The sequence below is a fragment of the Lolium perenne genome, unplaced genomic scaffold, assembly GCF_019359855.2.
Source record: "Lolium perenne isolate Kyuss_39 unplaced genomic scaffold, Kyuss_2.0 unplaced10, whole genome shotgun sequence".
Taxonomy (NCBI): domain Eukaryota; kingdom Viridiplantae; phylum Streptophyta; class Magnoliopsida; order Poales; family Poaceae; genus Lolium; species Lolium perenne.
In genome coordinates this window covers 280,969-306,920 of record NW_027248968.1, presented here as the reverse complement: position 1 = coordinate 306,920, position 25,952 = coordinate 280,969, and the positions used below count along the sequence as shown (strand labels likewise).

Here is a 25,952-nt window from a genome sequence, read left to right as displayed (position 1 = left end):
GGCGTGATTCCCTTTTTGCCGATTGTGATTAACTAAGCAACACACTAGTACCATATCATACAGGCGTGATTCCCTTTTTACCGATTGTAATAATTAACTAAAGCAACACACTAGTACCATATCGTACATGCGTCCGGGAGCTACTCGCGTCCAAAGCCAATACCGGCGCATAAGAGCATCTCCAGTTGCATCCCCAAACGACGTCTGGCAAAAACGTCGGATTGGTCGTTTGGGGACGTCCGGACCGAAGCCACATTTGGGAGGGCTCCCGTTCCTAGCCGCGCCCCTCCAAACGAAAAGCAAGTGTAAAAGTCGTATCCGGCGTCCCTGATAGGGCCTCTATACACAGGGGATGGACTGGGGACGCCGGACAATATTTGGGGCACATCCGAACCGAAGCGGCCTTTGGAGCGTATGACTAGAAGAGGTTAAGTGTCCGACGTGCCCCAAATCCCTTTGGGGACGCGGCAGGAGATGCTCTAAGGCGGCTCCTCTGCTTGCTTGGAAACGTCGGGACCACATGACAGCGAATAGTAGCGTTTCTTGTGATTGTCTGGTTCCATGCATGAGCCCAGATATGGCGGCATCATTATGTAGTTATTTCCATTGGAAACATGCATGGGAGAGACTCGATCATTTTGTTGGTAGCTTTCGTGAAATATGTACAATTGTTATCCTATTTCCAGTGGGCACGAACATGTGAGAGATTGCTCCTGGAAATATGGAGTAATTAGTGCAAAGCAGTTATGAGGGTGGGAGGAGAATTGGTCCATCGGTACCATGTTATTATGGATAGAAATTAGCCCCGGATTGCATACAGGCCTACATTAATTTGTTTTTTTCCTAGGCCTAGAGCTTGGTTTTCACTGTCCAGGTAAGCGATCCGCGGCAATGTCCATCGGAGCCATCGATCTGCCTCTTCGTATCTCCTATCTAACAAGCAACATCGTAGAGAGACGAAAAAAGAGCCAATAAACTTGTATGGAAGTAGCGCCTATTTTAGGAAGCAACAAATGGCGCTCAATGGGTTAAATTTGGGTTGTACAATACTCAGAACATTTTTAGTGGAACTAGAAAACTGGTTATATATATGTTTGACGATACCAGCAACTATATGCCGGCCATGATGTTTAAGTTGCAATGAAAACTCCGGACCCTGAACTGCGTTAGTTTCGACGAGAATCAATTGGTTTAATTAATCTTGAAACTACCGAGATCCGACACAGACCTATCTCATTTACCCACTAACACGGTAGGAACTACCACCGCATGCGTCGGTCAGCGCCGACCAACGGCTATCTGCAGCAGGTATGCGGAGCGCTGAGCCAGATGAAGAACGGCTTTAGGGAGACGGACGGGGGAGAGATCGAAATGGAAAGAGGATGATGTGGAAGGATGACGCCGGCGTCCGGCCACACATGTATAGTTTGCTCTCCGGCGTGCGGCATGGTGGCCTCCCCGTCCCGTCCCGTCGCCAAAGTCCAAAGTCATAAGTCACGGCACGCGCTGCCGCCCGCGGCGGCGACCATGGGTTTCTTTTATAGATGGAGATGGAGGGATAAGGCCCCTGTTTTGGAGTGGGAAACAGAACAGATGGATGGATCTCTGCTGCAGGAAACACCGGCCGGCCGGGATGAAGGGCGGAGATGGTTTGGGGCACGGATCGGTGACATGGAGCCTCGGAGATGTCGCGGATTATTAAGTGAGACGGATTAGAGGGCATGCGACCCTACGGATAATCAATGGCCTGCCTACATGTGATGGCCGCGGCACGATTTCCGCGCGCAATGTACGTATTTTTGCCGGCCGGCCGGCCGGATTGGTCGCGAGGCAGCAAGCTGGAGTAGGATTGGTAGCGCGCGTGTTTCGTTCGGGTCCGTTGACCAACCAAGTCGTTGGCTTCTCCGCGACCGTGCACAAGGAAATGGATCGAGCGAGCGAGCGACAGGTGCTGCTCCCGGCCCTTCCCGTGTGCAGATACGGTCCTCTCTACTCCGCGCGCCCTGGTCGCCAAGTCGTCGGCTGGGACTCCCGTGTGCCACAGAGTGAGTCTGTCATGTGTCACGGTTGGATTTACTAGAGAGACAGAATGATCTCCTTCATGTGAAATACGTCACTTGAATACACTAGTTTGACCAATCTTCTTGCACATGAACGTCCTGGATAAAGTCCTATGTGTAGCTCGGGCTCTGAAAGGGTTTTTCGCTTAATATTTATTATATCATTGCCTGATATTTCCATAAATAAATAGATAAAAGTTATCACGTAAGAAAATATCAACGCAAACAGATGGTAGCATAACGGTAGCCACTTCAAACAACCCTAGTTCGAAACTCTGATGGGCCTCTTTTTTGCCTATTTCTTAAACTAGTTTATGCTTTTGTACATTAACATGCACGTGCCTTTTTCTATGAAGAATCTCGGCCGCCACTTCTCACTCTTGCCCAGCACCTGAAGTGTGACAGTCCCATTTTCATCCGGAAAGTGTGCAGCTGTGGCTAAGGCGCGTTCCTTCGAAATGATCTGGTTACATGTGGACAAGATTCGATGTCATTGCACAAGAAATAATAAAGGAAAATTTAGGCTGAACGGAAAAGGCGTGGTTTCAATTGTGAAGCAAGAAAGAATCATTTATCCAATCATTTAGAAAGTTCACGAGAACTTAACGATGCCAGGATTTTACCAGGGAATATAGAAAGCTGGAATGTAGCTACTACAACCAGTTCATATCAAAAACAGTGAAATGCACATTCGATATAGAAGAACAGAAATATACCAGAAGAGGACAAGGTAGTTGAACATCGCAGTTCCTCATGGTAGCTACGAATACAATAGCTTCTGGTTGAATCTTCTGGATAAGAGGGTTTACTTTCTCCATCTGTGCTCCAGATAGACAGCTCCTAAATATTACCCCATAATCAGCTTCTGGAGGTGTTGGATGAGCATGTGACTCAAAAGATTTGTATTCTCGAACATTGTCTTCTTCTGTACAGAAGTTCACAGATAAATAAATCCGCAAGCAATTAAGATTTGATGCATATGTGCATGCACGCTGACAAGGTAACCTGATTTCTCAGATGAAGAGGGTGTCAGAGCCGCCTTTGTAGTATTCTGGCTAGAACTGCCCCTTCCACAGCTAGAGGATTTTTTAGTTCCTGTTAATCTTGTGGTATCATCATGGTGCTCCTTGAAGTATTAAAATAATTTATACGACTTTCCTCAGTATTACCTTGATTTGAGCAAAAGGGGAATGATGGATGCTTGCTTCTGTAAACCGAAGGATTTCAGGTTGGATTTCCTGTGCAAGTTCATCTATTTTTTCCTCATCTACTTTAAGATCACATTGCCCTGGTAAGACTTGATCCTTTGAGTTGGAGAAAATATGAAGATCATCTTCTGCTACTTCTGTCTCGGTTTTTGGATTATCAGTGTACGGTGTTCTTTTACGGAACTGCATAATAACCATAAAAAGCAAGAATGGGAAAATAATACATCTGTTTGACGATATTGCTATCCTTGCACCTACAGGCCAGCCATGATGTTCAAGGCCTGAATTGTTGTTAGTTTCGGAGAGAATCATAAATTGGCTTAATTAATCTTGAAATTTCCTATCTCATTTGCAGGATAGCACCGCAGGAACTACCAGCGCGTCGGTCAGCACCGACGGCAGCTATGCGGAGCACGAGCCAGAGAAAGAACGGCTTTAGGGAGACACGGATGGGGAGAGGAATTGAAAGGGGGTGCCGGTGAAGGATCACGTACGCCGGCGTCCGGCCACACACTCCGGCGCGCGGCATGGTGGCGCCTCCGTCCCGTCCCGTCGCCAAAGTCCAAAGTCATAAGTCACGGCACGCGCTGCCGTCCGCGGCGACGACCATGGGCTTCTTTTATAGATGAATGAAGGACCCTGTTTTGGAGCGGGAAACGGAAAGGATGGATGGGATCTATGCTGGATGAGCACCGGCGCCCGGGATGAAGGGCGGAGATGGTTTAGGCCACGGATCGGTGACGTGGAGCAGAGATGTCGCAGATTATTAAGCGAGCGAGACTCGCGCGGTTAGAAGGAGGGCCGGCCCGGATTAGAGGGCATGTGACGCGACGGATAATTAATAGCATGCCTCCATGTGTGATGGATTGTTGGCGATTTCCGCGCGCGAGGCAGCTGCCCGGTTGACCGCGTGGCCCCACTGCCCGGTTGACCACGGTAGCGCCTCGCTGGCCTGCTCCCGTGCGCTAGGCCGCTACCTTCGCCCTCGCCCAGCCGCGCTTATCGCACGTGGAACCATGCGCTCGGGAGTATGTCAAATTTTGTAAGACTTTGTTATTTTTACTAAGGACAATATATGATGTATTTTAATCTAAAATTTTACACGCCGATAGGTTTCAACATTCTCTATGTCTACATATTTTTTCGAATTTTTTTGAAACTTTAAAATTAGAAATTTTGAAGTTTGAAAAAGGAAAAAACAAAATCAGGCTACATTTGATGCTTTCGGGTTTCAATTTCGTTATTCTCTTAATCGAACTCAACAAGTATTCTGTATAACATGTAAATTTGTAGAAGATGCGAACTGAACATGATCAGGCATAAAGAAAGTGAGGAGTAGGTGTCGGGGCGTCTGTCTGCAGCTGCTGTCGGTGGTGGGTGGAACCTGCGATGTCCGTGTAGTTTTTGCAGCAGTAGCAGAGGTCCCAACGGAAGAGGCTGCAATAACCATGGACGAGGCCGAGGTCCTGGCAACACCGCAGGCACTTGCCAGACCCTTTATAGCACTTGAACATGCAATTCAGCTCTGGCACGTCGCACAGCACCACGCCCCTTACCATCATATGCGTTGTCTCGACTGTATGTATGCACCAAACAAGATTTGAACTAAATCCATGTGGCAATTTTAAAATCTTCATAGAAACTTTGAACGAAATCTCAATGCTTACCGGAGGCGATGAGAAGGATGACCAACATGAACAAAACTTTCTTGCCCATCTCGTTATTTGGTGGAACACCAAGTGAATTCTCAATGGTACAAGTGATCGATGGGAGTTGAATGCTTAGGCTAGGTGGTGCATTTTATAGGAGAACATGATGCAAAAAAATTGCATTCATAAGGGCGTGTTTGACACTTACCAAATTAATAGTCACAATACTTTTTCGGGTTGTATTATATCAAGGATAAATTTTTACCATGGAAGCATTTTAATCATCCAAATCTCATCCATCCTTCGCAGATGTATTTAGATTTGGACGTATCTATGCACGATATAGTGTATAGATGCATCTAAATCTAAATAAATTTGTGACATCCTTTTCGAGAGGGAGGGAGAACTACTAGTAAGAGAGAAGTGTTTGAAAAGGATTCGTTTCACCTTCTTTTAATAGATAGATAATATTAATTACTGTTATCATATGTTTACTTTTTATTTTCATTAATTTTTTGTAAAGCTCCTTAAAAGCGCACCATAGATACATAGTCCCTCCCTGGCGAAATAGAGGATGGTTAAGCTTTCTAGTACAACTTATGTCATGTTATAAATCTTTTAAAAAAAAATACCCCTCGCGTCGACACGGACACTTGTCCGCTCGTTAAAGCAGACACACACACTCCCCCTCATTACCTTCTATCATCTCCGGGGAAATCAGGATTCCTCGGATCCAGTAAGTGTAGGATGCAGCTCTCCGGCCCCTGCAATTGTGTCGTTTTAGATGCTTAAGGTAGGTGGTATATATTTTATTAATAGAGGAATGCATGGAAAAAAGTTATATTTATTCTTAATGGCGTGTTTAACATGCACCTAAATTAGACTCAGAATACGCTCCTCCTCATATATCAAGGATAAGTATACCATGGAAAGCATTTTAATTATGTAAATGAGGTACTATACTAGGAAAACGGAAGTGTATGGAAATGATTTTTTCACTCCTTTTAATTAATAGATAATATTAATTACCATTATCATATATATTTATTTTTTATTATCATGAATTCTTCTTAAAGCTCCTTAAAAGCATAACATGGTTTATTTTTTTAATGAGTTTCATTAAATTTTATGATATATTTCAAATTTCAGTGAAATTTATTTAAACGTAAATCCAGATCTATTGCATGTTGTCGAAGCCGCTCCGGTCGATGTCATCACCGTATCTGACTTTGTCATCGCCATCGTTAGAGGAGAAATGCACCGTGATTATCCTACCATCAGCTGCTGACCATTCATGCACCCATTTGTTGGTGGCCGGCGACGCCATTTCCTGCGATGCACGGAGGATTGCTATGTGCATGGGCTCATGTGGCTCCGTGTGTGTCCAACATTGTCCGATTCATTTTCTTTGATTTTGACATCTGCAACTTGTGATGTATCTAATTTTCGCTGTGACTCTCAATTCTTGACGTGCGGTTACGTGAATGTGTCCATCTTTTTTGATGAAGAACAAACTCATGTATTAACATGGCTAATGAAAATGATCATATGCTTATTTTCTATTGTCAACATGTGATCATTTTTTAAAGACCTTGTATCTAGTTTACAGTTTGTGCCAATGATGTGTACTGAGATCAAAATCAGGAAATGTGTGCTAAGTTAAGTCTATGAACATCAAAATCATGTGTTCACCATCTATACATGTTAATAATCAAAATCTGGAATTATTGTGCTAACTTTAGTCAATGTTTATTACTTATGGAATCAAATCAGTATTGGTCCTTGTAAAAATCATGAACCATAAGAACTAGTGCTAATTTGAGCATTGTTTATATTATTATGTGCATGGTGTATTGTATTGTTTGTTGGTTTGGGTTGTGTATTGTAGGTGCGGTCTAAACTCTGAAATTTAAATATGGGTAGAGGCACAGTGTCCTGTTGGATGCATTGATGCATGATCAGAGTGAGTCTGTCATGTGCCACGGTTGGACTTACTAGAGAGACAGAATGATCTCCTTCATGTGAAATACGTCACTTGAATACACTAGTTTGACCAATCTTCTTGCACTTTTTTTTTGCACAAAGAAGGTGGTATTCCATTACAGTAACAGGTGACAGGTACAAATTGCAAACAGGATCTTTACAACACTCGCCCTAAAAAACCTAATATTTGAAGATAAGGCATGTAAAGTTACACAACACACCCCAGAACAAAAGTCTAGCCCATAGAGCCATGACAAATCCGAGTAACCAAGTCTCGTGTCTGACGGATCCAACTGGAAGTTGAATATTTACCTAAAGACCTATCAATACAACCTTTGATGGTAAAGTGATAAACACCAGAGTTGTTCGCACAAGTTTTATTTTTGCAGCATCTCCATCCAAGATGCAGTTATTTGATGGTAAAGTGATAAACACGAGAGTTGTTCGCACAAGTATTTTTCGAGAGCCAGGACGAGAAGCGGGATATCTAGGATTTTTGAACGGAAACTAGTGTCTTTTTATTATATGGAAAGTGCAAAGGAGACCCTTATTTGTACGGGAAGACTAGCCGCCTCATATATACGTGAGAGGTGATGGCCGACTGAATAAAAACAATCAAATCTATCAATTATTACACTATTTCATGTTCATCTATCCCTTACCCTTGTACCTATGCTTCTCATTCTTCGTTAGTTTGCCCATGGTGGCGAGCTGTGAATCCACGAGGCTCTAGGGGGGTCAGGCCAATCTGGAGCGGCCCATAGTTGCCGGAACCTCCGACGGGGTTCCTCCCGAGGAACCGAGGCTTCGAGTCTCAAAGAGTGCTTCCTGGATTGTCATGTGTATCGCACTTCCTGATAGCCTCCTTCGATGAGAGTTGCGGCGTATCGCCCCCGGCGTCAAGGGTGCACGAGGGCATGCTAGTGTGAGCTGGTGTATTTCCGCCCTAGCATCGAATGCAACAACTTTTCGGCATTAGCCAAATATTCTATGGTCTAGCATCTAGTTGGAAACTTCCAGGCGTAACAATTACACATTCCAGGCGTTGCGCAACTGGGAAGAGTAGAGGGGTTATATGACATGTGGTGGAGGCTCACACGGAAATCTTGTTGTTCTACTTTTCCAGCTCATGGATGATCAGTCTTACCAAGTTTATCAATTAGAACATCTTTAATGGTAAATAATTATGCTAGAGTTTAGTTTTAAATGTCCATGCGATCTAAAGAAAACAATAGTACTCTCACACCACGTTATTTTAGATATATTTTCTAGCAACTAGTCCTCGAATTATATGGTAAACAAATTTAAATAAAACATGTAGCGATTGGGAGCACAATACTGAACCGGTACCTCCAAGGAGAGGCAATCAGAAGGCGGCGGAAGCCACAAAACCCATCTATGGTTCCGTCATCCCGGTCCGCTGCGCCTCCATGGCCTTGAGGCCTTGGAGGTGTGGCGGACCACGGTCCCTCGCCTGGCGGGGAGTTTTCATTCTTTATTTAGTTTGCTTTTCATTATTTTTTTCGGGATGGTGAGGCGGCGGCTACATCTTAAAGTCAGAATAAGCTCCTCTCCGTCCTATCCTCGCTCCGGTGGTGCATCTAGCGCCGACGAGGGCGTGTGGTGTTGTGTGCCCATCGGATCTCCTGGGATCCGGTCGGTTTTCGTGTTTACTAGTGTGGTTTCATGTCAGTCTCTCCATCTACGGTTGTCATCATTGGTAATGGTTGCTGCTCTGGTGTGCTAGTTCTTTGGGACCTTAGCACGACGACATCTCGTCTGTCTACCACAACAAGCTCTACTACGACAAGCTTTGCTCGGCTCTGGCGATGGAGGGGCGAGGACAGTGGCGCGCCTTGGGTTGTGCTAGTGTATGTACTCCTCGCTAGGTGGTCCAAGTACCAATTTGTAATTTTCTTTACTTTTAGGGATATTTTGTGGCACTACAAAGAGGTCTAGCTTGAATTTCTGGGTAACTTCTTTCAATTGAGAATGGAATTTTGTAGCTCGAGCTACATGTAGGCCACTTTTTGAACCTACGAAAATTTCATTTTAAACATGTTAATATTTTTTGAAAAAAATATGTTGACGCAGAGAATGTTAAAATCGATTGGTGTGTAAATTATCATATTGAAATATGTTGTATTTTGGTCTCAGAAAAAATAACAAATCTTGATTTCAGCATTGGTGAACAGTACACTAAAATCTAGATTTCGTCATTTTGTAAGACTTTGTTATTTTTACTAAGGACAATATATGATGTATTTCAATCTAAAAATTTACACGCCGATAGGTTTCAACATTCTCTATGTCTACATATTTTTTCGAATTTTTTTGAAACTTTAAAATTAGAAATTTTGAAGTTTGAAAAAGGAAAAAACAAAATCAGGCTACATTTGATGTTTTCGGGTTTCAATTTCGTTATTCTCGTAATCGAACTCAACAAGTATTCTGTATAACATGTAAATTTGTAGAAGATGCGAACTGAACATGATCAGGCATAAAGAAAGTGAGGAGTAGGTGTCGGGGCGTCTGTCTGCAGCTGCTGTCGGTGGTGGGTGGAACCTGCGATGTCCGTGTAGTTTTTGCAGCAGTAGCAGAGGTCCCAACGGAAGAGGCTGCAATAACCATGGATGAGGCCGAGGTCCTGGCAACACCGCAGGCACTTGCCAGACCCTTTATAGCACTTGAACATGCAATTCAGCTCTGGCACGTCACACAGCACCACGCCCCTTACCATCATATTCGTTGTCTCGACTGTATGTATGCACCAAATAACATTTGAACTAAATCCATTTGGCAATATCAAAATCTTCAAAGAAACTTTGAACAAAATCTCAATGCTTACCGGAGGCGATGAGAAGGATGACCAAGAGGAAGAAAACTTTCTTGCCCATCTCGTTATTTGGTGGAGCACCAAGTGAATTCTCAATGGTATAAGTGATCGATGGGAGTTGAATGCTTAGGCTAGGTGGTACATTTTATAGGAGAACATGATGCAAAAAAAATTGCATTCATAAGGGCGTGTTTGACACTTACCAAATTAACAGTCACAATACTTTTTTGGGTTGTATTATATCAAGGATAAACTTTTACCATGGAAGCATTTTAATCATCTAAATCTCATCCATCCCAAAAAAGGATATCGCAGATGTATTTAGATTTGGACGTATCTATGCACGATATAGTGTATAGATGCATCCAAATCTAAATAAATTTGTGACATCCTTTTCGAGAGGGAGGGGGAACTACTAGTAAGAGAGAAGTGTTTGAAAAGGATTTGTTTCACCTTCTTTTAATAGATAGATAATATTAATTACTGTTAGCATATGTTTACTTTTTATTTTCATTAAAAAAAATTAAAGCTCCTTAAAAGCGCACCATAGATACATAGTCCCTCCCTGGCGAAATAGAGGATGGTTAAGCTTTCTAGTACAACTTATGTCATGTTATAAATCTTTTTTTAGAAAATACCCCTCGCGTCGACACGGACACTTGTTCGCTCGTTAAAGCAGACACACACACTCCCCCTTATTACCTTCTATCATCTCCGGGGAAATCAGGATTCCTCGGATCCAGTAAGTGTAGGATGCAGCTCTCCGGCCCCTGCAATTGTGTCGTTTTAGATGCTTAAGATAGGTGGTATATATTTTATTTATAGAGGAATGCATGGAAAAAAGTTATATTTATTCTTAAGGGCGTGTTTAACATGTACCTAAATTAGACTCAGAATACGCTCCTCCTCATATATCAAGGATAAGTATACCATGGAAAGCATTTTAATTATGTAAATGAGGTACTATACTAGGAAAAGGGAAGTGTATGGAAATGATTTTTTCACTCCTTTTAATTAATAGATAATATTAATTACCACTATCATATATATTTATTTTTTATTATCATGAATTTTTCTTAAAGCTCCTTAAAAGCATAACATGGTTTATTTTTTTAATGAGTTTCATTAAATTTTATGATATATTACAAATTTCAATGGAATTTATTCAAACGTAAACCCAGATCTATTGCATGTTGTCGAAGCCGCTCCGGTCGATGTCATCACCGTATCTGACTTTGTCATCGACATCGTTAGAGGAGAAATGCACCGTGATTATCCTACAGTCAGCTGCTGACCATTCATGCACCCATTTGTTGGTGGCCGGCGACGCCATTTCCTGCGATGCACGGAGGATGGCTGTGCCTGGGCTCATGTGGCTCCGTGTTGTCCAACATTGTCCGATTCATTTTCTTTGATTTTGACATCTGCAACTTGTGATGTATCTAATTTTCGCGTGAATGTGTCCATCTTTTTTGATGAAGAACAAACTCATGTATTAACATGGCTAATGAAAATGATCATATGCTTATTTTCTATTGTCAACATGTGATCATTTTTTAAGACCTTGTATCTAGTTTACAGTTTGTGCCAATGATGTGTACTGAGATCAAAATCAGGAATTGTGTGCTAAGTTAAGTCTATGAACATCAAAATCATTTTTTCACCATCTATACATGTTAATAATCAAAATCTGGAATTATTGTGCTAACTTTAGTCAATGTTTATTACTTATGGAATCAAATCAGTATTGGTCCTTGTAAAAATCATGAACCATAAGAACTAGTGCTAATTTGAGCATTGTTTATATTATTATGTGCATGGTGTATTGTAGGTGCGGTCTAAACTCTGAAATTTAAATATGGGTAGAGGCACAGTGTCCTGTTGGATGCATTGATGCATGATCACAGTGAGTCTGTCATGTGCCACGGTTGGATTTACTAGAGACAGAATGATCTCCTTCATGTGAAATACGTGACTTGAATACACTAGTTTGACCAATCTTCTTGCACATGGACGTCCTGGATAAAGTCCTATGTGTAGCTAGGCTCTAAAAGGGGTTTTCGCTTAACATTTATTATATCATTGCCTGATATTGCCATAAATAAATAGATAAAAGTTATCATGTAAGAAAATATCAACGCAAACGGATGGTAGCATAACGGTAGCCACTTCAAACAACCCTAGTTCGAAACTCTGATGGGCCTCTTTTTTGCCTATTTCTTAAACTAGTTTATGCTTTTGTACATTAACATTGACAATCGGGTCCCACCATTAATGACGGACTCATGTACCACGAATTCAATTTCGTCAACAGGATTATCCGTGACGGTTAACCATGACGCGAGTTGATACCGTCATGCATGCATGATATACGTGACAAAAAAAACCAATATGTCACCTACTTACCTTAATACATGACAGACCAAACATTTGTAATGAGGATATTTGTCACTGAATATGATGGCAATAGGTTTTAAGATGGCATCTCGCTGTCGACGGAAATGTCGCCTTCCACTGAAGAATATTCTGCCTTTTAATGAGACACCAAAGTGTCAAACCTGAGGTTTAAACTTTGGTGGATTGAGGGTATCATTGCTCTCCTAACCATCCAACCACACGTTGGTTTTCCCATCCCAGCCCAAATAGCTTGACTTCTTGGGTTCGTGTTCCTGGGCAGACAAACTAGGTCTAGTCAGTCAATGAATAATGCAAAAAAAAAAAAAAGGATAGATGATTGGTTCCCTTGTGACGAATGGTGGCTAAGCTCCATATTAACATACGCGATTAATTAAGATTGTCAACTTGATGCATATGGTAAGAGTCAAAAAGAAATGAGCATCATGTGGAGTTTACGGAACAACATGTGCTGAAGGTTCTTGGCGAAAACTTCGAAAATTGGTACTAGATGATTGATTACTTAATAGTAGTGAAAGGCTAAGGACGTTGTATGAACAAACAAAATTAGTAGTACTGCCAAGTTGACTCGTAAGTTTATCAATAAATAATAGCGTGCAAGGGAATTGTAGAGAATATAAATTGCTCTTAAGAAATGTCGTATCTAATCATCGCAGGAGTACAAATATGCCAAGAGATGGACGTGAGAAGTTGACAAATGCAGTATTCTCTCGCGCGATGTCACTCCAAATGGAGTACAATGTTGTTCAGTTGAGGAATAGTTTTAAAAATGTATACCCGCGCGCGCTATCACTCCAATCTCATAGTCTCTCTCGTTCCCTCTTGGAGCGTTGAGGCAAACCGGGAGCAGCCATGATTCGCGGCCAGCCTTCTTTCCCGACTCCACGACGGTCGTCGCCATCACCGGTGACCAGGAGATCCAGTGCATTCGCGGCTTTCTTGCCCGGCGCCGGTGACAGCGATACCAGCCAGCCACGCGGCATCTTCCCCGGCACCGGTAGCGTCCATATCAGGTGGCCTAGTCTGGGTTTTCGCCGTCGACTCCAAGCTAGGTTCAAGCCTGCCGCCGGCCGTGTCGTCGATGACACCAGCGCTGTGGAACTCAGATCCGGAGGTGCACCGTGCTCGCGTCTGGCGGTCGTGACCACAAGGTGATTTCCTCGCGTCCGGCCCTGTTATCACTCGCATCTTCTCACATATGTGGGTGATATATATAGCCACGTTCTCTTGTGCGCATAGTGTTGGTTTCTAATCCCATTCTTTCGCGGTTTGTTCTTTTGATCTAGCTGTACGTGCAACGACGTACACTGCCAGCTCCGGGGCTCCTCGATTTTATTTGTCCTGATGACTAGCTAGCTTCTCGTTCATGGTTTGTGCAGGCCTGTAAAGAGGGAGCTGATCCACCCCCGTCCCGTGTGCAACAGAGACTGAACATCTGGGTTCCCTCCCAAGTCGGCGGGTCAGCCCAGCCCAGCCCAGCGCCAAGAAGGAGACCGGATCGATGTGAGAAGCGGATAACGGGAGCAGGGAAGGGGAGTACCGAAGGTGTTGGTGTTTTTTTTTTTTCTTTTTTCATTCACGCGGAACCCCGGAGAAGCAGCAGCCCCTCAAGAGAAACAGCCTGGTCAACTCAATCCATGTGCGAGTGCGACGCGTCGATTCCCTGCTCCCGTCCCGTCCCGTCCCGTCCATGTGCGTTGACCCTCTGGCACCGACCCGCGCGTGCCTAGCTCCCCTTGACATGGACCTTTCTTTTTCTACTCTACGTTCCATTGCTGCGAATGAATTCTGGCCGACTAACCGGCGGCAGCCGGGATTTGAGGATAAAACATTTAAAATTTAGCTACGCTAGTTTCATCAACATTTAAAATTCCGGCCACCATCTCCGCCGTCCACCACGATTCCCATACTACCGCCCGCGAGCCATCACAGGGATCAGATCCTCATCTCACGCACAGCAGCTCCTCCGCGATCAGATCCTCGTCTCACCCGCAGTAGCTCGCCGGAGGCCTCCGCAGCTCCCACGCCGTCTCGTCTTCTTCTTGCTCTCGCTCAGCTCCAATCTTTTCCGATGCTGCCGATCATCCGCTCCACCAGGGCGGCCGCAGGTTATCCGGGCCAAAAGTGAATTAACTAGAACTGAATGTAAAAGTTTGTTTAACCACTCACAGCCAACATCGCGAACAATGCCGTCCGCTTTTCTTTTTTTTTGTTTCCATGGATCTCTCCGACGAAGTAGCGGAAGCGCCAAGTGGAAATGTCATGGTCATGCACCTGTGATTTTTGTTCCTGCTTTGGGTTTTCCGCATTAACTATTTGACTCATGTTTACTTGATTATATTCTATATTTTCATGTTTGGTCAGCATAGATCCTTACTTACCAATTCAGACGAAAAACAAAAGCCTGTACCCGCAAAAATAAAAAAAGCCTGCATCCCAGATAAATTTAGCTAGTACTACTGTACCTACACTTCTTCTATACCACAGGGCCAGCAGCACATCTCTCCATTCCGATTCCTTTACTCGCACGGAAAGAATACAAACAACTCGACTTGGCGGCAGGGCTCGGAAATAATACAAACAACTCGACCTCCAGGTTTAACATTCCAAACATAGTATAAAAACACCACCGCCGCGTCCAGACAAGCTCACCTTAAACATGTAATCTACACCAACTAGAGACCTCCACCACCACCACAGCAACCTCATGCTTCTCCAGCCTCCTCCGTTGCCAACTGGAACCTGCAAGACCACAACACGGCCAACAAAGATTAACCTCCAACCGGGAAAGGTTACAGTTACTAACCATTATTTCACCATCTCAACTGCCCAACCCAGCTACTGCTTCAAAAAAATGATGCTAAAAGAGGTAATCTGTACATTTTGCACTACATCTTCTAATGGTGCAGAGGGCAAAAAAGTAACAAAAGGCAATAAGGCCAATCATAATAAACGGCAAATGAACCAATTATGCCCTTTCGCAACAAGGACAGTACATGCATGGTGAAACAGATTGCCAGCAACACATTCTTCTACAAATTGTAACTGACAAAACCGAGACAAATACAGTACGCATTCAGGCTTTATAACTCACAAAATATCTATCTACTTTGTTGAACCACTAGTCCAGATCAGCTCCAAAAAGCTCCAGGTTAATTCAGCTCACATTCGATGCAAGCCAGGTTTAAGCTTTACATTCATCAACTCGACCAAACAACTAGTTTAATAAATACAAGAGTATAGGGATCACCAAAACCCACAAGTGTAGGGATCACAAGACCACTTCATCAGAGAAGCAACTCAGTATGGATGCGCACATTTAGGAATAAAATTTCCATGTACACCACAAAAGCAGCAGCAAGAAAATTAACCAGAAAATACTCCCAACACAGGACTAAAGCAAAATATATATATACATGTTCTTCCTTTGGAGCATACAGGTTGTCAAGTAACAAATCATGCACAGAAACTGTGTTACCTAGGTGCCATGGCACACACGCTGTCGCAGGTATGCCCGATACAAACTAGCACCAAAGAGCCAGTAGTACTCAGGGGAGATAACCAAACCAAGCACTGATATGAAAAGAATCAAACAATCATCCAATGGAAATGAACATTTCGATAACTGAATAATGCCATATCTCTGCACCAAAGTAGTACTCCCTCCGTCTCACGAAACATGTCGAAGGTTTGTCAAAATTTGGATGTATCTATTACTATTTAGTGTCTAGATACATCCAAAATTTGACAAACCTTTGACATGTTTCGTGGGATGGAGGGAGTACTTGAATTCACTCAGATAATTGCATAAGTTGCTTTGCCGAGGAAAGAAACAAACATCTCTAGTCCAAAAAGATAAGCTTTGTTATTACTTAAAATTTTGGAGCTTCTATTATGTACTGCGTTCAGCCCCTACTACTTTAGCAACAGACCACATTTAACAAACATACAAGCTTTGATTTGGTAACAGACCAACACAGATTAACCTCCAAATGGAAAACGTAACAACTACTAAACATTATTTCACTTATTGATTTGGATAGAGAAATGATCACCTGTTTATCTCCACAAGTTAGTTTATCTCGTCCCCTTCCATCAGGACATCTTCCAGTTTGCTGCATCATAGTAGTGCATTCAAAAAGAACAACGTGTAACCATCAATTGTCAAAGATTAACAAATCTGGAAGCTGTTGTCATGCACTCTTGAGTCATTCAACTTACCATCACTCTTTTATTTTCATCCTTCAGTACTGCATGCTGTTCTTCTTGGCCACAGTCTTGTTTTCTTTCAGCACTTGTATTTCCTACATGGTGCACAAAGAGTGAGTCAGCAACTGAGTGCAAAATCTTTCACAAAAACGTGCAATATGGGATGCAATCATAAAAATGGCATTGGTCCTCACTCTAAATGGCCTATGAATTGTTCTCTTGAGCTTTTCCCTTGCTCTGTTTTCACTGGGATACCACATTACTAACATCAGCTTCCGTACTCTATATTCACTGGGATGCAAAATCTTGCCGATTTGAGGCTTGCTTTGTCAGCTGATCACCATACAACACATTCTTTTTGTCGCCGGCGTCGTGATCATTAGGCTGTAATGGTGTTCCTCCTCCTCACGCTTCCCCTACGAGGCCTCCTCCCAATGTCGCTCTCTTCAGTTCCTCCTCCTCCGATGAGCTTTGAACCTGAAAATGAACAAGTTTTTAGTACTGTCTATGCATAGCAAACAGCAAACAGTCAAAAGAAAAAAGAAGCACAACTACTAAGCCTACACATCTACAGCAAACAAAAATAGCAAAATGGAAACCCTGAAAGATAGCATGTACCAATTTGAGTAGCACGGTCATAATTTCCAAAGCTCTCCTTTTTTGTTCTAATTTTAGATTGTAAAAAACATGTACAGCAAACATAATTAGGAGGCATACACTCAGACCTAACTGCACCAACCCATGCATGAAGCAATTCATGAAGCATCCGATGTTCTCAAATTATTATTCTGTGTTGGATTAAAAAAGGTGCAAGCTCTTACTACCTCAACACACAAAATAAACATAGATATGAATGAGGGATTTACTAGCTCTCCTCCCTTTGGCAGAAGAAGGGCTGTCGGTGGAGGCTAGGAGCAGTAGCAGCATGCTTGGATCATCAGCTTTGTCGCCTCTCAGGTCTTGGTCGGAACAGCGAGGAGGCTAGAGCAGGAGCACACATGGTAGAGAAACGTACAATACAGAGCATCAAAGACCATGAACCAATGGAATCATCTACATCAGGCTCACAATGTGCATGAGAAAATATGGGAGTAAAATGAACAAATTATGCACATAAATCAAACACAGCAGATGCCCAACTTGAGATACTAGGAACCCTTATGCATCAAATTCGCTACAGAATTAAGCATGGATATTATTAACACTACGCACTTTGCGATAGATTCAGCCAGGTAGCACTAACAAATCATCCGCTGCAAGTCTTAGTTCATATCAGCGCAAGCAAAACACAAATGTATAACAATCGAACCACCAAATGGAGAAGATATTCTAGCCTCTACTACTTTCTGCACTACCATGTAGAAAACAAAATTAGTAATTTGCATGTCAGCAAATACAATATGTGACCACACAGATGCATTAAGCAGACAAGGAAAACTACTTAATCATTCTATTTGTATTTGAACAAATACAGTATGTGGCCCCAGAGCAGGCGAGCAAAACTATTTAATCATTCTTTTTCGGTACCACATGCATCAACGATTTGCACAACACTTGACTAGTAACAATATTCAGCACCCAAATAAATCATAGGCAGACAGAGAAAAATTTCGACCTTGAGATGCCAAATAAATCATAGGACATCTCCCTTCCAGCTAGGACTGATTCTACTGGTTGCTACCGCCTCTCTGTCCCCCACCACGAGCATCCCGCCGTGGCTGCTGCCATCGGAGGCGTCGGTGAAGGCCAGGGTCGCATCTGCCCCGCGCGGAGCCGCCGCGGTCACCACCACCCGCTGCAGGGGCGCCACCGTCGTCGTGGACTTCCTGCTCCTCCGCCGGTGACGCCCAATCTTCGCTCCGCCTCACCAAAATCATCTGCCGCGCCGCCGCCCGCCATGGAGGAAAAAGGCCGAAGCTTTCTCCAGGGGGTGCCCGATTTGGGTGGCTCCAATGGGTGGGATAGAGAGAGGGGGTTCCGGGGAGGTGGTCGGCGGGGAGAGGAGTTGCCGGCGGCGCAAATGGGTTCGGTGGGAGGGAGGAAGCGATTTTGTTTCGGTGGGTGGGCTCGAGTTTTGCTCAGCTTTGCAATGGCTAATCCCACGGATCAAGGAGGAAGCAACACACAAAACAAAATCTGGAAGTATATATATAGAATTAGAATTAATGTGTCGTGATTTTAGGGGTGAGTTGTTTTCCCCACCCAATCAACTTCCTAGTTTATAGGGGAGAGCCATCCTGGAAATTAATTACGGGCACAAAATTTATTGATGGAATGGGGTAGTACTACCACTAGTATTTGTTTTTACCCAATCAACTGCCCAGTTTATAGCAAGTAATCCGGGTAAATAATTAATTTGGGGTGTGGCTAAAGTAATAACTTGCCAAAATGTTTTAGCTGCCGATGACCGAGGCAACGCCGCCGACAATCCCAGGCCGGCCGAGGCAACACTGCGAGACGCGTTGCAACCGGTCGACCCTCCATCGGCGACAACCAAGATCACACACTGGGAAAGGAGAAGTCCGACCTAGGGCTTGCACCCATCTGGTCCATCCCACCTCGCACCTCCACCGCTGGCTGGCATGGCCCATCGCCAACGGCCACCACCACCATCACAAGGACGCCGCCCCAGACTGGCGCCTAGGTCACCGTCCGCCGCGCCGCCGATGTCCTAGGCGCGCTGCCGCTCACGACGACGGGCGCACCGCTCATGCCGCCACTCATCGAGCAACCAGCACGCCGTGGTGCCCAGCGAGCGCACCACACCTAACTGGGGAGGATCCTTCCCGCGTCAATCCATCCCGCCAGGGGACAAGCAGGCCCCACCGCCGCCGGCAACGACCAGGCAGAGCCCGGCCACGCCCCATGGCAGCGGCGGGAGAAGGAAGGAGGGGGGCTGGTGGCGGCAGCTATCTAGGGTTTCCCCACGTCGCCACACGCGGGCGAGAGGAGGAAACCTAATAATCGTTACGAACCTCAAAGTTTCCAGATTAAACCATGATCACCAATCATGTTTTGCTAAACCTTTGTTTGTTGATGGCCCATGGCTGCCCTCCACCTAATAATCGTCGCGGCCGTCCAGTTCAATAAGATTTGAAATCCATCCAAGTGTTTTTAAAATATTCCAAACAGTCTTTAACTCTGTAGCCTTGTGAAGTCTGGTGCTTGGTATGCTGACATTTGATCATCAATATGCAGGATCTGCCCTTCAGACCAAAGTACCTTGTGACTTTCACGGCAGCATGGTATGGGTGGATCGCTGGAGGGATCGATGTTTCATCTGGGTCAAAGTACATTCTTTAGGTGGTACGTTTCAGCTAGAATAGTGGAGATTACCGCTCAGCCCAAAACGAAAATTTTGGCACTATATTTGGAAACTAATTAAATCCCAATCGATCCAATTATTACGGGGTCTCAATTTTCCCTTATTTCCCGCTATGTGTGCGTGTATGCATCTATGGTAGCAACGCTGCCTCTGTATGCACAAATGAAAGATAAGTGATATACTAATTCATCCTCCGCAGACCAATGTACCTTCTCATCTGATCGACCTGGTCCATTTGAGACACATAGTACTCAAAATTTTGCCATGACCTTTCCTTTTTTGCAACATTCAGACCACAAATCAAACAATATAGTAGTAGAATAAATGTTCGTACAGCCACACGATCCAACCTTGCTGACAAGTCTAACGCAAAGAAACGCAAGCTAGGAACAAACATCACACACGTGCACATTTACCAAATTGTTACAACTTCCAAAGCCTGGAGCATTAAAAAAATGGATTTTACAACATCGAGTACTACCGAATATTACAAGGACCGAAAAGCGGCACTACACACGACGGGACACCTGGTTCGCGCTTCCCAACTACAGCACCAAGAAGATTACATGCAGAAAGTGAAAGGATCTGGGCAGGTCCTTCTTTGTAGCCTTCTTGCTCTTCTTTCTTTACATGCTGAAAAAAGGAAGTTTTGTTACTCTTTCTTATTAAAACTAGGAACATCCAGCACAGGCATCAATGAGCTTCCTAACAGAATTCATTTTAGGAATCAGCTAAGCAAAACAATAATAATCCCGGCACTAAATATGGATCGGAACTTAGCCACTTTAGTGCAGATCAGCTCCAAACAAGCGTAACCAGACACATTAATAATAGTAACTCAAGATCAAGGTTCGGCCCAAATTATATGAAAATTTTGGTTTAGTGTGACTCCAGGTTCTACCTCTAGCTTCAAACATTAATCTAAACAGATAGCTTCAAACAGGTGCAACCAGCCTCTTGAAAACAACGCATAGCATGATCTCAAAGAAATGGAAAGGACATAAGAGGTGACACTCTCGTAACACCAACTTATAGCCATGGTATGGTCCTAAACCAGCCTCAACTAAATCAAGAGTTGGTGTCATGGCTACCAGAGTACTCACCTAAATCCACGGATTCGAAGAAGAAGGGAGATCCGGCCATGGCTACCCTCTGGGCCAGCTCCACTTATCCCTGGAATACAAAAACGAAAAGCCAAATTATTTTGGAGCTCAAGTTACAGGAATCAGGAACTGGTCTAATTCCAAACTTCTAATTTACACACGGAACTGATAAAGCTAAAACAATTTCCAAGAAAGGCAACAGATCCTTATCGATGATTGATTCTGCTTCCTATCTAGCACTTGTCAACAATTACTTCTTTCTACTTGTTTACAAAGATCAGCGTGATTTTATCTAATAAATAGAACTAGTCATTAAGCCACTAAGTAGCAAGGATGTTCGAAATTAATTAGCAAGGGAGTGCTCAAAATTTTGGCAAAACCTTGCCTGTTTTTTGGACATCCAAACCTACACAGCAAATATCATACTTCAATTAAGAAAATGGTGCATACGACACAGCCCATGTGACACAGACATATAATCAACGAAAATCTCCGCATCACCGGTCAATACCGGGCATACAACATAACATGCATCATAACCAGTTCATTAAGGCGCTAGAAAGGAAGCCGACCAAGCTTGTCCCCAGGGTCTTCCAGCTTCCTTCCAAGTGATGGCCTGCAGCCACAGGTTCCAGCTGCGACACGTGTCTCTCATTTAGTCCTCATTTTCCTTGAACAAGAACAAAACATGATGGTCAGCTATGGCGGATTTAGCAAGAAGGATCAGATTTCGAAATTGGTCTAACATGTCAATAGAATTGTAAAACACCAATACAAACATGGCTTGATGGTGTCACGGATCATCATGTCAAAAACAAGACTTGTGGAGACTTGAATGTACTATGTCATCTATATCATAAATCCACGGAGTCTAGTGCCAAGTCTTTCCGTGGACTCACCTAAACCCACGGAGTCGAAAAAGAAGGCCACCGCATCCTTCCAGCCGGATCTGGCAGCCATCGCTACCTCCTGACAAGCTCCAGCTCCACTTCTCCCCTGATAAATACAAAAAACAAAAGGAAAATTTATTTTCGAGCTCTAGTTACATGAATCAGGGGCAAAGATATCATCTCGAGCACATGGCTAATCAGCGAGAGAACTAGGCAACAATCAACGTCATGGCAAAGCTGATGCATGGCAGCATACCAAGTGACTCTAGCATCTTATCACACTCATCTAGAATGAAATGCCTGACATTCTTACAACTATATGCTCACGTGTGAGAGGTGCACACTGACAATGTCATCGTGGGGAAGAACTAGGTTCGTGCACGGCAGGAAGATGGGGGAAAGGTGAGGACCTTATTCTGTGGGCGTCGCCGTGGTCGGGTTCTCCTGGACGATCATGTCCAGGTCGCCGACTCATGGTGCGTGGTCGTCGGCGTCTCCTTGGCCGTGCTGGCGAGCACACAGTCACCAGCAGAGCAGCAGATGGGGGAGGCCGGCCATGACCCCCTCCAAAATTTCTGCACGGGACAGAGCATGAGCAATAGGAATAAAATCAAGGTCAGGAAACGGAGATCGGGACTTGACCGAGGAGGGAGAGGTAGACGCGGACGCCATGGAGGAGGTCCAGCGCCGGCTTGAGCCTCGGGCGGTGCTCCTCGACGGCGACGGCTTGAGCCTCGGGCGGTGCTACTCGACGGCGCCGGCGGGTCCAGGAGGCGATGAGCAAGGGTTGGACAGCGGGATGGAGGGGATTTGGTGGGTGGGGATGTCCTCCGGCATCGAGGGAGATGGGTGGGCGGCGAGCGGCGGCCGGAGTTGAGGCGGCGGCGAGGGGAAGTTGGAGGATGCGCTTCGTTTGGCCCAAAACAAAACCTAGATGAGGTTCTCTCGTCTTGGCCCAACTCAATAATTTCGATGGCTTTTTTTTCATATGAATTTTGGAATTTCAGATAGCGTGGGATTCTGCCAATTTTGGAATTTCTCTCTCGTCACTTTACTCACCTACCATAAGATCGATCAAGTGTCCAAAAAATGAAAGGATTTTTAGCAGCATGCATCCTGGCTCACGTATACGCTCAATTGAATCAATCGAGCTAGCTTCATAGTATATACGCTCCAAACTTGGAATTCAACCATACATCCACGCACACGAGTCCAGTGAGTTTACACTACTGGTGTAACACCACTATATAAATCAAGCTACTAGTATATCTTCAAGCGGATATTCACTTCGGCTCATACTAACTTTGTAGCACTTGATTAGACGGTCAAATTATTAAGAACGTCGACTTTTTTATGATATATTGAGAATGGTAAAGTCAGCCGAGAAATCAGATTTAATTTCCATGTAGATTAATTTAGACAGTATTATATGCTTTTCACCAGCTAAAAATTACTTAGCACCACGAATCAAAAATTTATTAATATTAGTGCTCAAAATTTAGTTATCATCAAAATTGGAATCTTTACATCATGTCGAAAGTTTCGCTTGAGTTAATTTCTAGTGTTTGACGAAACTCGTGCTCCTTTTAACCCGTAAAGTCGAGAAACCATGAATCACAAGATCACTCTAAACTATAATATAGTTTACGGATTGATAATTCTATGCTATGATATGAATTTCACAATTGACTTTTGTTGTATGAGTATCATGTTCTATAACCTACGAAGCAAGCTAGGAGGATTAGTACTGCGAAGAGGCAAAGCTAGCAAGCTGGTAAGCATGTAGGAGCAAGCTAGGAGGACTAGCACTACGAAGAGGCAAAGCTAGCAAGCTGATCAGCATGTAGCAGTAGGAGTGTCATGGAAAAAGTTAGAGTAGTAGGCTAGTACCTAAGTTTGGTTTGAAGAAAAGGAAATAGACGCTGGATTTAACAATTGCTTATTGCGTGCCCTAATTGATGTATATGTCTCATTTCTTGAAATACTCCCTCCCTTATAAAATGTTATTTATATTTATCTATTTTTAGATATATCTATAGACTAAATAATGTTTACATACATTTAAATTTGACAAATTTTAGGCATATTTTTTTGGACAGAGGTAATAGCATTAATTCTCCAGTCATGTGTCCACGTTGTAATTTTTTGACCAAGTAGTGTAAACCCCAAATAAAGGCCATCGACCCCAATTGTTGTATGAACTTGACATATTTTTTTGGAGTTTTCATGTTCTTGTGACCTATTATAACACAAACAAAAAGGAAAATCACATGAAATCACCACTTTCAACGAAGATATGGGAGTTAGACGTCGCGGGTCCCATGGGACAGGGTTTCGATTCAAATTGCACGAGGAATGGTCAATAAATTTATTCTCGTTGACTATCTCATATGAAGATTCCTGACTCATAGTGCATAACCCCCACTTTCGAGGCCACTGCCAATCTCTTGTAAGCGCTTTGCCTCTTTTGGGGATTTCATGTTGCTATGACCCATTATGACACAACGAAAGAGGAAAGCCACATTCGACAAAAATATACTGGGTAATATGAAACTCACATGAAATCACCACTTTCGATGGACAACTACAAGGTAGACGGTGCGGGTCCCAACGAATAAGGTTTCCCCTAAAACCGGCGTGTGGAATGGTCAAAACTCTTACTCTCGTTTATGGGGTGATATGGGTATTTAAGTGTGGTGTAAATAGAAAAGACCAATACATAACTATGAAGTGGCACTTCCTTCGCAAACATAACTATCTCGTGTGAAGTTTCTGGACTCGTAGTGCATAGCACCCACTTCGAGTCCAATGGCCAATCTCTTGTAAGTACTTAGCCTCTTTTGAGGATTTCATGTTCCTAATACCCATCATGACACAATAAAAGAGGAAAGTCACATTGAATTACCACTTTCCACGGAAAGCTAATGGGTAATATGAAACTAACATGGAATCAACACTTTTCAATGGACATCTACAAGGTAGTCCGCGGGATACAAGGAACAAGGTTTCTCCTAAAATTGTGCGAGGAAGGGTCCAAAATTTTCCCCTTTTGATTGAGGTCATGATATGGGTATAGAAGGGTGGTGTAGAAAGATAATACACAACTCTAAAGTGACACTTCATTCACACTTAAAGACACTATAAGTCACGGAGCTTTTATACATGTGGTGCAAAAAACTATGCTCCGACACCACCAACCTAACTCATGTAAAGTGGTATCTACTTCACAAAAATAACTATCCAAAATGAAAATTCTAGACTTATAGTGCAAAACACTCACTTCGAAGCCACTCGCACAACTTTTGTAAGAACTTGGCCTCTTTTGCGGGTTTTCATGGTATTGCGACCCATTATAACTCAAAAAGTGTAAAGTCACGTGGAATCACCACTCTCGACAGAAAGCTAGGGGGAAACATGATATCACAGGGCCTGCAAAATAGAGGAACACACGAAATCACGCCAAAAACCATCGAAAACTCTTCCCTTGTGGTATGGGGTCCTAATATGAGTATATATGGGTTTTCTAGAGAGAATCCAAACATAACTTTGATGTAGCAACCGATGGAAAAAATAAGACTATTATACAGACAATTTTTGGGCTAATGGTGCACAACCTCACTTCGATGCCATTGACCCTACTATTGTAAGAACTTGATCTTTTTTTCATTTTTTATGTTCTTATGACCTTTTCAAATAATGCATATAGAAAATTCACGTGGAATTCCTAGTTCCGACGGGAATCCAGTGGGTAGATATCGTGGTGCCCATGTGAAAGGACACGGATGTCGCCTAGAGGGGGGGGGGTGAATAGGCGATTTAAAACTTTTACGAGATGGGCTTAACAAATGCGGAATAAAACTAGCGTTTACTTTGTCAAGCCCAAAGCCTATATACTATGGTTCACCTATGTGCACCAACAACTTATTCTAAGCAAGAGTTCACCTATGTGCACCAACAACTTATGCTAAGCAATACAAGCAAGTATGTGATAGCAAGATATATATAACTTCAAGCACGATGGCTATCACAAGGTAAAGTGCATAAGTAAAGAGCTCGGGTATAGAGATAACCGAGGCACGCGGGAGACGATGATTTATCCCGGAGTTCACACTCTTGCGAGTGCTAATCTCCGGTGGAGAGGTGCGGTTGCTTAGTGCTCCCGAACGCCACAAGAGGCTCACCTTGAGGTGTGGTTGCTCGATGCACACCAACGCCACAAAGGCCTCACCCCAAGATGCGGTACTCACACCACACACCGAACGCCACGAAGGCGC

General features: G+C 43.6%; 1 protein-coding gene and 2 long non-coding RNA genes across 7 annotated transcripts in view; all 3 read right to left on the bottom strand.

The window, feature by feature from the left end:
- LOC139829867 (uncharacterized) overlaps positions 1–25,952 on the bottom strand; it is an 81,259-nt gene that overhangs the window by 21,762 nt on the left and 33,545 nt on the right. Inside the window, exon 1 of one of the 2 annotated variants that reach the window (XM_071824752.1) lies at positions 18,005–18,473. The exons of the other annotated variant lie outside the window; for it this stretch is intronic. The gene's annotated coding sequence lies outside the window, so the exon portion shown is untranslated. Of the gene's footprint in view, positions 1–18,004; positions 18,474–25,952 lie in introns of those variants that run through there. 2 annotated transcript variants of the gene reach the window in all.
- On the bottom strand, positions 2,398–3,209 carry LOC127320894 (uncharacterized). The gene is made up of 3 exons (XR_007863650.2): positions 3,066–3,209; positions 2,777–2,985; positions 2,398–2,523 (listed from the first exon to the last, which is right to left on the bottom strand). It is a non-coding gene; the product is annotated as an uncharacterized lncRNA (long non-coding RNA).
- LOC127320889 (uncharacterized) lies at positions 19,934–22,633 on the bottom strand. Of its 4 annotated transcripts, XR_011750005.1 has the most exons (7): positions 22,412–22,633; positions 22,321–22,376; positions 22,089–22,253; positions 21,688–21,784; positions 21,361–21,458; positions 20,789–20,858; positions 19,934–20,318 (listed from the first exon to the last, which is right to left on the bottom strand). It is a non-coding gene; the product is annotated as an uncharacterized lncRNA (long non-coding RNA). The 4 variants fall into 4 exon arrangements; XR_011750004.1 differs by having other exon boundaries at positions 22,089–22,376; XR_007863634.2 differs by having other exon boundaries at positions 22,321–22,630.